Below are 12,500 nucleotides of genomic sequence, written 5' to 3'. Positions count from 1 at the left end.
ACTCCTCGCGGCCCACGCCTTCCTGAGGGACGGGAACGAAGGCAATTAATCGATAAAAAGAAAAACAAAATACAAATCAACAAGCGCAATAAATAAACAAAATTAACAAACATCAATAAACAAACAAATCAAATAAAGACATAAAGATATAATAATAAAAAAAAAATAAACACGAGCATATCAACGGCAATAAAGGTGCCACAGCACAGACAACAGACAAAGGTCATCGCAATGGCTAAGGCTTCACACACACAACGGCCCCGCGCGGAGGCCAGGCAGCACTGCGGCCAAACACTGCGCTGGAAAGGGGGCTTCAGGACGTCCCTTTTTGCAACAAAATGTCTGAAAAGACAGGAATTTTGAGGCCTTTCTTTTTGCAACAAAATGTCTGAAAAGACAGGAGTTTAGAGGCCTTTCTTTTTGCAACAAAATGTCTGAAAAGACAGGAATTTTCAGGCCTTTCTTTTTGCAACAAAATGTCTGAAAAGACAGGAATTTTGAGGCCTTTCTTTTTGCAACAAAATGTCTGAAAAGACAGGAGTTTAGAGGCCTTTCTTTTTGCAACAAAATGTCTGAAAAGACAGGAGTTTAGAGGCCTTTCTTTTTGCAACAAAATGTCTGAAAAGACAGGAATTTTGAGGCCTTTCTTTTTGCAACAAAATGTCTGAAAAGACAGGAGTTTTGAGGCCTTTCTTTTTGCAACAAAATGTCTGAAAAGACAGGAATTTTGAGGCCTTTCTTTTTGCAACAAAATGTCTGAAAAGATAGGAGTTTAGAGGCCTTTCTTTTTGCAACAAAATGTCTGAAAAGACAGGAGTTTAGAGGCCTTTCTTTTTGCAACAAAATGTCTGAAAAGACAGGATTTTTGAGGCCTTTCTTTTTGCAACAAAATGTCTGAAAAAGGAAGGAGGTTTTTTGAGGCCTTTTTTTTTTGCAACAAAATGTCTTAAAAAAACAGGGAATTTTTAGGCCTTTTTTTTTACAAAAAAAGTCTGAAAAGAAAAGGAGTTAGGGGGCCTTTCCCTTTTCAGAACCCAAAAAGTCTCAGGTTCAATGGCCGTGGTGTTATAAGATAGTATGGTAATGAAAGGGGTAGAAAGGGGTGGGGTGAGGACAGGGATTGATAGAAGGGGGGGGGGGGGGTTAAGATGGTGATTAGAGCAAAGGGTGATTGGAACAAATGGAAGGTATTTATGTTAACAGGCTGTTGACTAAAAGGGCGGGGGAGGCAATAAAAATGACAAAAAAACCCATAATTAAAAATCATAACCAAAAATTTAAATTCACAATTCATATTGATGATAATTAGAAATGATTAAAAAACCCACAATACAGAAGTTTCCCCCTTTAAATTTTAAATTTAAATTTATTATCTATCATTTGTTTGATTTTTTCTGACCCGTAGCCTTTTTTTTTTTTTTTTTTTTTTTTTTTGTTACGGGCTGGTATTTTAAATCTTTTTTGTTTTTTTAAGGGCTGGGAACCCCTTTTTAAACCTTTTTTTAAAAAATAAAATATTATTTAAACACCAGCATTTTCCCCGGTTTTATTTGTTTGTTTTTTTGATGTTTTTTTTTTCGCTTTTTTTTTGTTTCGTTTTTGGGTTTTTTTAATTTTATTTTTTTTGTCTTTTTTTTTCATCTGGTTTTTTTTTTCCCATTTTAGGCCTCCTTCGTATCTCCTGTTTCGTTTTCGGGATCTGGGTCGGCAATTGCTGCAGAGGCTTTCCCGCCAAAAAGAGGTGGAGGGGGGGGGGGAGGGGGGGGGGGGGGAGAGAGGGGGGGGGAAGGCGGGAGGGGGGGGAGGGGGGAGAGGGAGGGGGGGAGGGAGGGGGGAAGAGGGAGGGGGAGGGGGAGGGGAGAAAGAGAAGAGAGAGAGAAGAGAGAGAGGGAGAGAGGGGAAAAGAGAAGAGGGGGGAAGAGGGGGAAAAACAAAAGAGAGAAGACGAGAGAGAGAGAGACAGGAGAGAGAAGAGAGAGAGAGGGGGAGGGGAAAAAGGGGAAAGGGGGGAAGGCCCAGAGGAGGAGAGGAGGAAGAGAAAAAGAGAGAGAGAGAGGAGGAGGGAGGGGAAGGGGGGAAAAGAGTGAGGGAGGAAGAGGAGAAAAAAAAGGAGGGGAGGGAGGGGAGGGGAGGGGAGGGGAAGAGAGGAGGGGGAGGGGGGAGGGGGAGAGAGGGGAAAAGGGGAGGGAGAGGGAGAGAAGGAAAAAGGGGGGAGGGGAGGGGGGAGGAGGGGGAGAGAGAGGGTAGAGGAGGGAGAGGAGGGGGGAGAAGGGGAAAGGGGAGAGGAAGGGGGGAGAGAGAGAGAGAGAGAGAGGGGGGGGGAAGAGGGAGGAGAGAGGGGAAGAGAGGAGAGAGGGGATGAGAAAGAGAGAGGAAAAAAAAGAAAAAGAGGGGGAGAAAAGAAGAAAAGAGAAAAAAGAAGAAAAAGAGAGAGAAGAGGGAGGAGAGGGGGGAGGGAGAGAGGAGAGAGAGAGAGAGAGGGGAGAGAAGAGAGAGAGAGGGGATCAGAGATGAAAAGGGAGGAAAAGAGAGAGAGAGAGGAGAGAGAGAAGAGAGGGGGGGAGGAAAAGAAAAGAGAAGGGGGGAGAGAGAGAGGGGAGGGGAAGGGGGAGGGGGATTTGGGGGAGGAAAAAGGGGGAGGGAGAGAGAGGGGAGAGAGAGGAGGGAGAGACAGAGAGAGAGCAAGGGACAGGAGGGGGAGAAAGAGAGGGGAAGAAGGGAAAGGGGGGAGGAGGGAGGGGAAGGGGAGAAGGAGGGGGGAAAAGGGGGGAGGGAGAGAAAGAGTGAAAGGGAGGGGAAAGAGGATGGGGGAGGGGGGAGAGAGGGGGGAGAAGGGGAGGAGAGGGGAGAGAGGGGGAGGGGGAGGGAGGGAGAGAGAGAGGAGGGAGGAAAATGAAATGAGAGAGAGGGGAAGGGGAAAAGGGGAGGGAGGAAAAAGGGAGGGAGAGAAAGGAGGGAGGGGAGAGGGAAAGGGGGAGAGGAGGGGGGGAAAAAAGAGAGAGAGAGGGGGGAGAAAGAGAGGGGGGGAGAGAGAGAAAAGAGAGAGAGAGAACTTTTGGAAAAGGGAGAGAGGGGACGAGGGGAAGGAGGAGAGGGAGAGGGGGGAGAGAGGGAGGGAGAGGGAGAGAGGGAAAAGAAAAGGGGAAAGGCGAGAGAGAGAGAGGGGAGAGGGGGAGAGAGAGAGAGAGAGAAGAGAGAGAGAGAGGAAGGGGGGAAGAGAGAGGAGAGGAGAGGAGAGAGAGAGAGAAAAAGGACGAGAGGAAGAAAAGAGAGAGAAGAGAGAAGGGGGAGGGAGAGAGAGAAAAAGAAGAAAGAAAAGAGAGAGGAGAGGGGAAGGGTGAGAGAGAGGGGAAGGGGAAAGGGGAGAGGAGGAGGAGAGAGGGGAAAGAGAGAGGGAGGGAGGGGGAGAGAAAAAAGGAAAGGGGATGAGGAAAAGAGGGAAAGAGAGAAAGAAAAGAAAAGAAGAAAAGGGGAAGAGGGAGAGAAGGGGAGGGGGAGGGGAAAGAAAAGAAGGGGCGAGAGGAGGGGGAAAAGAAAGGGGGGGAAGAGGGGGGAGAGGGGGAGGGGAGAGAAAGGAGGGAGGAGGGAGAAAAAGAGGAGAGGGGGGGAGGGAAAAAGGGAAAAAGAGAGGGGAAAGATTGAGGTGGGGGGGGAAGGAGAGAGAGAAGAGAGAGAAGAGAGGAGGGGGAGGGGAGAGAGAGAGAGAGGAGAGGGGGGAGGGAGGGAAGAAAGAGAGAGAGGGAAAAGAAAAGGGGAAAGGGGAGAGGAAGGGGGGGGAGAGAGGGACGGAGGAAAATGGGGGGGGAGGGGAGAAAAAGAGAGGGGAGAGAGGGAGGGGGGGGAGAGGGGGGGGGGGAGGGAAGGAGGGAGGTGGAGAGGAAGGGAGAGAGGGAGGGGAGAGAGAGCGAGGAGGGGAGCGGGGGGGAAGAGAGGAGGGGAGAGGGGGGAGAGAGAAAAGGGGGGAGAGGAGGGGAAAAAAGAGGGGAGGAGAGAGAAAAAAAAAAAAAAAGGAGGAGAAGGAGGGGAAAAGAGGGGGGAGAAAGAGAGAGAGAGAGAGAGGGGACGAGAGAGAGAGAGGGGGGGGAAAAAAGAGGAGAGAGAGAAAGAGAGGGAGAGAGGAAGAGGAGAGGAAGACGAGACGAAAAGAGGGGGGAGGGGAGAGAGAGAGGGAGAGGGAGGGAGGAAGAGGGGAGAGAGGGGAAAAGAGAGGGAGGGGACGAAAGGGAGAGGGGAGAGAGAAGAGATGGGAAAAGGGGGAGAGGGGGAGGGGAAAGGGGAGGGGGAGAGAAAAAAGAAAAGGGGGAGAGAGAGAGAGAAAGGGAGAGAGAGAGGGGGAGAGAGAGAGAGAGAGGGGGAAAAAAAAAGAGGGGGGAAAAAAAAAAAAAGCGGGGAGGGGGACGAGAGGGAGGAGAAAAGAGGGATGAGGGGATGTAGGGGGAGGAAGGAAAAGGGGAGGAGAGAGAGGGGGAGGGAGAGAGAGAGGAGAGAGAGAGGGGAAGGGGAAAAGAAGGGGGGGAGATAGACCCCAGAGAGAGGGGAGAGGGAGAGAGAGAGGGGGAAAGAAGAGAGGGAGAGGAAACGAGGGGAAAGAGAAGGGGGGAGAGAAAGAGAGAGGGGGAGAGAGAGGGTGGGGAGAAAAAAGAGACGAGAGGGGAAGACGGGGAGAAAAAAAGAGAGAGGAGAGGGAGAGAAAGAGGAGGGGGAGCAAAAGGGAAAAGAGAGAGAGGAGGGACGAAGAGGGGGGAGAGGGGAAAAGAGGGTGAGAGAGAGAGAAGGGGGGAAAGAAGGGGGGGGAGAGAGGGGAAAAAGAGAGAGAGAGGACCCGAGGAGAAAGAAAGAGAGAGAGAGGGGGGAGGGAGGAAGAAAGAGAGGGGGGGGAGGGGGGGAGGGAGGAAAAAAAGAGGGGGGGAAGGGGGAGAAGTAGAGAGAGAGAGAGGGCGAGATGGGGAAGGGAAAAGGAAGGGGGAGAGAGAGAAAAGGGGAGAGGGAGAAGAGGGAGAGGGAAAAGAGAGAGGGGGGGAGAGAAAGGGAGGGGAAAAGGGGGAAAGAGGGGGGAAGGGGGAAAGAGAAAAGAGAGAGGGGGAGAAGGAGAGAGAGGGGAAAAGGGGAGGGGGAAAAGGAGAGAAAAGAAGAGAGAGGGGGGGGAGGAGAGGGGGGGGATGAGGAGGGAGAGAAAAGAGGGGGGAGAGGGGGGGAAAGAGAGAGGGAGGAGAGAGAGGAAAAAGGGGATAGAGGGGGGAGGGGGGAGAGGGGAGAGAGGTGAAGAGAGACGAGAAGAGAGAAAAAAGAGAGAGAGAAAAAAAAAGGAGGAGAGGGGGAGAGAGAGAGGGGGAGAGAGAGTGAGAAAAGGGGGGGAAGGGGAGAGGGAGGGGAGAGGAAAAAGAGAGAGGGGCAGGGGAGGGGGAGAAAAGAGGGAAAAAAGGAAAAAGAGAGAGAGAAAAAGGGGGGGGGGAGGGAAAAAGGGGAAAGGGGAAAGGGGAGGGGAGATGAGAGAGGGGAAGGGAGAGAAGAGGGGGGAGAGAGAGAGAGGGATTAGGGGAAGAGGGGGAGAGGGGGAGAGAGAGAAAAACGGGGAGAGAGGAAGAAAGGAGAAGAGAGAGAGAGAGGAGAGAGAGGAGAGGGGAGGGAAAAGAGAGGGGAAAGGAGGAGGAGAAGAGAGGAAGAGAGGAGAGAGAGAGGAGGGGGGAAAAAAGAGAGGAGGGGGGGAGAAAGAGGAGAGGGAGAGAGGAGAGAGGGGAAAGAAAAGAGAGAGGAGAGAGAGAGGAGGGGAGGGGAAGAGGGGGGGGGGAGAGGAGAGGAAGAGACGGGGAGAGAGGAAAAGGGGAGAGGGGGGGGGGAAGGAAGGAAAGGGGGGGAGGGAGGGAGGGAGGGAGGGAGGGAGGGGAAGGGAGGGGGAAAAGAGGAGGGGAGAAAGAGGGGGAGAGAGAGAGGGGGAAAAGAGAAAGGGGAGAGAAAAAAAAAAGAGAGAGAGAGAGGGGAAAAGAGAGAGAGAAGGAAGGGGAAAGGGAATGGGAGAAGAGGAGAGGGAGGGAGGGGGGGAAAAAGGGGAGTGAGAAGGAAAGAGAGAGGGAGAAGGGGAGAGAGAGAGAGACTGGAGAGAAGGGGGGGAGGGGAGAGGAGAGAGAAAAGAAAAGGGGAGAAAAGAGGAGGGAGAGAGAGAGAGAGGAGAGAGAGTAGGGAAAAGGGGAAGGGGGAGAGGAGAGAGAGGGGAAGAGAGAGAGAGGAAGGAGGGAGAAGGAGAGAAGGGGAGAAAAGAGAGAGTGAGGGGAGAAAAGGGGGGAGAGAGAAGGAGAGAGAGAAGAAGAGAGAGAGGGGGAGAAAAAGGAGAGAGGGAGGGGAAACGGGGGGGAGGGGAGGGGGATGAGAGAGAGAGGAGAGAGAGAGAGAGATGGGAAGGAGAAGAAGAAAATGGTGAGACGAAAAGGGGAGAGAGAGAGAGAGAGAGGGGGGGAGAAGAAAGGGGGAGAGGAAAGGAAAAGAGGGGGGGAGAGAGGGGGGGGGGGAGGGGGGGGAGGGGGGGGGGAGAGAGAGGAAAAAGAAAAGATGAAAAAGGAGAAAAAAGAAAGAGAGAAAGAAAAAAAAAAGAGGGGAGAGGGGGAGAGAGAAAAAGGGGGGGGAGGAGAAGGAAAGAGAGAGAGAGAGGGGGAGAGAGGGGGGGAGGGAGGGATAGAGAGAGAAGAGAGAGGAGAGAAAAAGAAAAGAGAGAGAGAGGGGGGAAAAAATAAGGGGGATAGAATGAAGGTTTTAAAGGAATGGGAATTATAAGATAATACAAGGGGGGGAAAGAAAAAAAAAAAAAAGGAGGGGGGGGGAAAAAAAAAATATATAAAAATAAAAAAAAAACAAAACAACACAAAAATAAAAGAATATAAGAATAAAAAAAAAAAGAAAAAAAAAGAACAAAACAGAGGGAAGGGAAGGAAGTATACAAAACAAAAATAGAAAGAGGGGAAAATAAATAAAAAGAAAAATATTAGGGAAAATTTTAAAAAAATAATTAAATATAAATAAAAAATAATAAAAAAAAAATACAAAGAGAAAAAAATAAAAGGGGGGGTTTTAGGGGGGGTGGGGAAAACAAAAAAAAAAAAAAAAAAAACAAAAAAAAATAAAAAAAAAAAAAAAAAAAAAAATTATAAAAAAATTGGGAAGGGGGAAAAAAACAAAAAAAAAAAAAAAAAAAAAAAAAAAAAAAAAAAATTAGGAGAAAAAAACAACAAAAAGGAAAGAAAATTTGAGAAAAAGGAGCAGGAAAGGGGGGGAAACAGGAGGGAGGCCCCCCCCCCACCAATAAGAGAAGAGCGAGGAAGGGGGGAGGGGAGGGAGGGGGAGGGGGGGGAGGGGGACGGGGGAAGGAGAGGGAGGGAAAAAGGGGCACAAAAGGGGGTTGCAGGGGGAGAGGGGGAGGGGGGAGGGGGGGGGGGGGGAGAAACCCCCAGGAGGGGGGGTGGGGGAGGAGGGGGTGGGGGCCAAAAGGGGAAAGATCCCCCCAAACTAAAGGGCGGCCGAGGGGGCCCGGGGAAAGGTGCGCCCCCCCCCCGAAGGGAGGAAAAAAGGGGGAAAAGGAGGGGGAAGGGTGGAGGGAGAGGGGGGGTGAGCCCCCGGGGGGAGGGAGGAGAAAAGAGGGGGGCGGGGGGGGGAAAGGGCAAGGGGGCGAGGGGAAATTTAAAGGTTGGAGAGGTGCGAGAAAGGGAGGGAAAAAAGGGGGGGAAAAAGGAAAAAAAAGGGAGGAAAGAAGGGGAAATGTATGAAGCAGGAAAGATTTAGAATTTTTAAAAAAAAAACTATAAGGGGGGCCCCAAAAAGACCGGGGGAAAATGGAAAGGAAAAGAAATAGAGAGAGAAAAAAATGGAGGGAAAAAAAAAAAATTAAAATCCCTAAAGGAGAAAAGGGGAACCGAGGGGAAAAAAGGAAAAAGAGGGGAAAAGAAAAAAGGAATTAAGGGGAGAACACACCTACACACCACACACACACACACACACACACACACACACACACACACACACACACACACACATATATATATATATACACACATACACACATAAAATGTTCACGTAAACCCCCTTTGAGAGCCCCCCCCCCTCCCCCCGCAGCAGGTAAGGCACACAGCCACGTCCAGGAGCCCCCCCCCCCCCCCGACACACCAACCCAAGAGCACAGGAGCGCACGTGTATGGGGGGGCCAGGGGAGGGAGGGGGAGGGAGGGGGAGGGACGGGGGAAGGTAGAGGGAGGGCAAGAAGAGCACAGGGGGTCGCAGGGGAGCAGGGGGAGGGGGAGGGGGGGCAGCCGGGGCCGGAGCACCAGGAGGAGGCGGCGGCGGCGGCGGAGGAGGGGCTGGGGGCGCTCCAAAAGGCAATCCGATCCGCCCCAAATCTATATTTGGCGGCCGAGGGGCGGACCCACGCCCTGGCGCCGCGCCTGCCCACCGACGGTCGCTGCCACATTACACGGCCGCCGTCGGCCACGCCGCTTGCGTAATGCCGCTGCCCAGGGCACGAGCCGCCGCCGCCGCTGCCTCCGCCGCCGCCGGATGCGAGGCGACCGCGAGGAAAACCCGAGGAGGCGGGGGACAGTGCATGGCGGGCGAGGCGGTCATGCAAAGCCCCACGGCTGCCGAGACGCTCGCGCTCATGTACCTCGTGTAGGCCTATGTGAGTGTGTGTTATGTAGGTACGGATGGAGGTATGCGTATATATGTACTGGATATATGTATGCATTTATGCATGTAAATGTTATTTATGATTTATAAACAATACATATACACGACTCCGTAAAATGCATCCGTCAGTATGTATGTTAAGAGAAATAGAGTATGCGCATACATACATGTATGTGTATATATATAAATAAATAATAAATATAACTCATATATATATATGTATATATATATATATATATATATATATATATATATATATATATATATATATATATATGTATATATATATATATATATATATATAATATATATATAATATATATATTAATATAAATATATTGTGACGGGTTGTATAGAAAAAAATAGTACGATTCCATGTGGGTTTTTAAAACCCAGAAAAGCGGGTTACACGATATCGAACGCGGGATGTGCGGGGGTTATAATAAAATATATATTTTAATATATATTATTATATTTTATATATATATAATATATAATATAATATATTATATAATATATAAATATATAATTCTCTCTCTTCTCTCTCCCCCCTCCTTCTCTCTCCCCTCTCTCCACCACCACACACACACACACACCCCACACACCCCACACACAACACACACACACAACACAAAATATATATAATAATAAAATTATATATATAAAATATATAATATATATATGTATACAAGTTATTAATGTGTATATATCACATTTGTACATAAATGTGTACATATACAGATAGATAAAAGCATATACTTAAAACACACAAAAGCATATACCCTACCCTTTCTATCTATCTTTTAAATCTTCATCTATATAATATACACACACCGCGGCCCCTGTGTTATATAAATACATACAAAAATATATGTGGGGGTTGGTGGTGTGTGGGGGTTGTGTGGGGTGTTTTGGTGTGTTTTTTTGGTGTGTGTGGTGTTGTGTTTTTGGTGTTGTGGTGTTTTTGTGTGTGTTGTGTGTGTGTGTGTGTGTGTGTTTTGTGTGTGGGGGTTTAATATATATATAAATATAAATATTTTATATTTTTATATTCTTTTATATTTTAATATATAAAAATTTATTTTAATAAATGTATGAAAAAACAGCAGACAATATAAAATTTATAATATTAATATATATAAAATTATTTTAATTATTTAAAATTTAAAAATATATATATATATTTTAAAAATATATATATATATGGGGACGGGTGCACAATTTTAATATTAAAAGTAATATATTAAAATATATATTTTATAAAAATATATATTAAAAGTTTATATATTTTAATAAATTATATTTTTTTTGAAATTTTTTTTAATAAATACAATAAAATTTTACAAATATAAAAAATAAAATATGTTATAATATATAATATATATTTTATATAATATAATATATTATATATCATATATATCATATTTTATTATTTACAATCTATCTATTATTTTTTATTTATACATTTTTATGTCTATGTGGGGCCCATATATGTACATGTATGTAAAGTAAAAAATATATATTTTACATCTATCTATCTATCTATCTATCTATCTATCTATCTATTTATATATATACACGCAAAAATATATAAATGCATCTATGTACACGTATCAGCACACGCAAAGAGGCAGTCCCCCCCCCCCCCCCACGGTCGCTGAATGTGTGACTCCGCTAATTTGGGGGGGAGGGGGGGGGGGGGAGGGGGAGGGGGGGGGGGGGGGGGGGGAAGGGGGGGGGGGGGAAAGAGAGGGGTTCTCGGGGGGGGAGGTCCCAAAAAGAGAAGAAAAGGGAGAGGAGAGGAAAAGGAGGGAAAAGGAGAGAGGGGGAGAGAGAGAGAGGAGAAGGGGGGAAGAGAGAGAGAGAGGACAAAAAGGAGAGGGAGAAAAGGAGAGAGAGAGAAAAAAAAGGGAGGGAGGAAAAAAAAGAGGGGAAAGGGGAGAGGGGGAAAGGGGAGAGGGAGAGGACGGAGAGAGGGGAGAGAGAGGGGAAAAAAAGATGAGAGAGGGGGAGGGGATGGAAAATTGAGAAAAACAGAGAGAGGAAAATGGAGAGAGAGGGGGGGGGAAGAACAAGGGGAGGAGAGAGAGAGAGGGGGAGAGAGGAAAAGGAGGGGGGAGAGAGAGAGGGAGAGGAGAGAGAGAGGGAGAGAGGGAGAGAGAGAAAAAGAAAGGGGAGAGAGAGAGAGAAAAGACGGGGGAAGAGGGGGAAGGGGGAAAAGGAGGAGAGAGAGAGAGAGGAGAGAGAGAGAGAGAGAGAGAGAAAAAGGGAGAGAGAGGAGAGAGACAGAGAGAGAGAGAGAGAGGGGGGGGGGGGGAGAGGGAGAGAGAGGAGAGAGAGGAAAGGGAGGAGAGAAGAGAGGAAAAGGAGAGAGAGAGAGAGAGAGAGAAGAGAGAGAGAGAGAGAGAGAGAGAGAGGGGGGGAGAGGGGAGAGAGAGAGAGAGGAGAGGACAGAGAGAGAAAAAAGGGAGAAAGGGGGGAAAAGGGAGAAAGGGAGAGGAGAGAAGAGAGGAGAGAGGGGAGAGAGAGAGAGAGGAAGAGAGGGAGGAGAGAGAGGAGAGGAGAGAGAAGAAAAAGGGGGAAAAGGGGAGGGGAAAGGGGAGAGGGGAGGGGGAGAGGGGGAGAGAGGGGAAAAAGGGGAGAGAAAAGAGAAAAGGGGAGAGAGAGAGAGAAAAGAAAAGAGAGAAGAGAGAGTGAGAATAAGTGAGCGAGAGAGAGCGAGAAAGATAGATAGATAGAGAGAGAACAAGTAACCGACAAAGAGAGAGAGAGAGAGAGAGAGAGAGAGAGAGGGAAAAGAGAGAGAGGGAGGGAGAGAAAAGGAGAGGAGAGAGGAAAACGATGAGAGAGAAAAGAAGAGGGGGGAGAGGAGAGAGAGAGAGAGAGAGAAAACCGGGGAGAGAGAGAGAGAGAGAGAGGAGAGAGAGGAGTGTAACCCACATATATCTCCATCAAATTACTGAAAACGTATGAAAATACACTAGGGGGACAAATGACATATTCTCCCATAATTTTCATAATCCCCCCCCAAAACACGGGCATTTAAAATTTCATATACGGGATGTCCATTGCTTTACCTGTATATTCCCTCTCTTCTTGACACAAAAGACATTCCAATGCTGTGTTGTATTTCCTCTTCCGCAACAGTTATATACTTCTGTAAGACTGCCTGTATTCCCCACCGACTGCCACCTGCTAAATACTTGACTTACAGCCATCCTCGGACCCCCGTACAATATGCCAGACAGGCTTCCTTCGGGGGGTCAAGGAGCAGCACCTTGGAGGAACAGCCTCACTCCGACGCCATTACCCTTTTCATAAAAAGGGATCAAGGCATCTTGGTTGTTTGCCTTAAATCCTGAGCTCGCCATCTACCATACTCTCAAAGGGGGCATCACATGGGATCCTACGAGGAGAGAGAGAGAGAGGAGGGAGTGGACAGAGAGGGAGAGGGAGGGAGGGAGAGAGAGAGGGAGAGGGAGAGGGAGAGGGGGAGAGAGAGAGAGAGAGAGAGAGAGAGAGAGAGAGAGAGAGAGAGAGAGTGAGAGAGAGAGAGAGAGAGAGAGAGAGAGAGAGAGAGAGAGAGAGAGAGAGAGAGAGAGAGGAGAGAGAGAGAGAGAGAGAGAGAGAGAGAGAGAGAGAGTAAGATGCAGGGCCAAAAAGACAGACAGACAGACAGAGAAAAAGACGAGAGCAAGACGCGACCCCCATACACTATGCAGCTGCCAAGTCAACCGCGTGCGGAATGGCCGTACCTCCCCACCCCTACCCCTACCCTCCCCCTTCGACGCAGCTGCAACGCTTCTCGATGTCTTACCAAGATTACAAAATATCAT

The 12,500-nt window shown here is 48.2% G+C and overlaps 1 protein-coding gene across 1 annotated transcript in view; it reads right to left on the bottom strand.

Moving 5' to 3' along the window:
- Positions 1–749, bottom strand: part of LOC119599269 (myb-like protein Q) — a 6,822-nt gene extending 6,073 nt beyond the window's left edge. The window contains exon 1 of the mRNA XM_037949000.1: positions 1–749. This exon is cut by the window's left edge and continues 225 nt beyond it. The gene's annotated coding sequence lies outside the window, so the exon portion shown is untranslated.
- Between the last annotated feature and the right edge of the window lie 11,751 nt (positions 750–12,500).

This window comes from Penaeus monodon, chromosome 42 (genome assembly GCF_015228065.2).
Source record: "Penaeus monodon isolate SGIC_2016 chromosome 42, NSTDA_Pmon_1, whole genome shotgun sequence".
Taxonomy (NCBI): domain Eukaryota; kingdom Metazoa; phylum Arthropoda; class Malacostraca; order Decapoda; family Penaeidae; genus Penaeus; species Penaeus monodon.
This window is presented reverse-complemented; position numbering and strand designations above follow the sequence as displayed.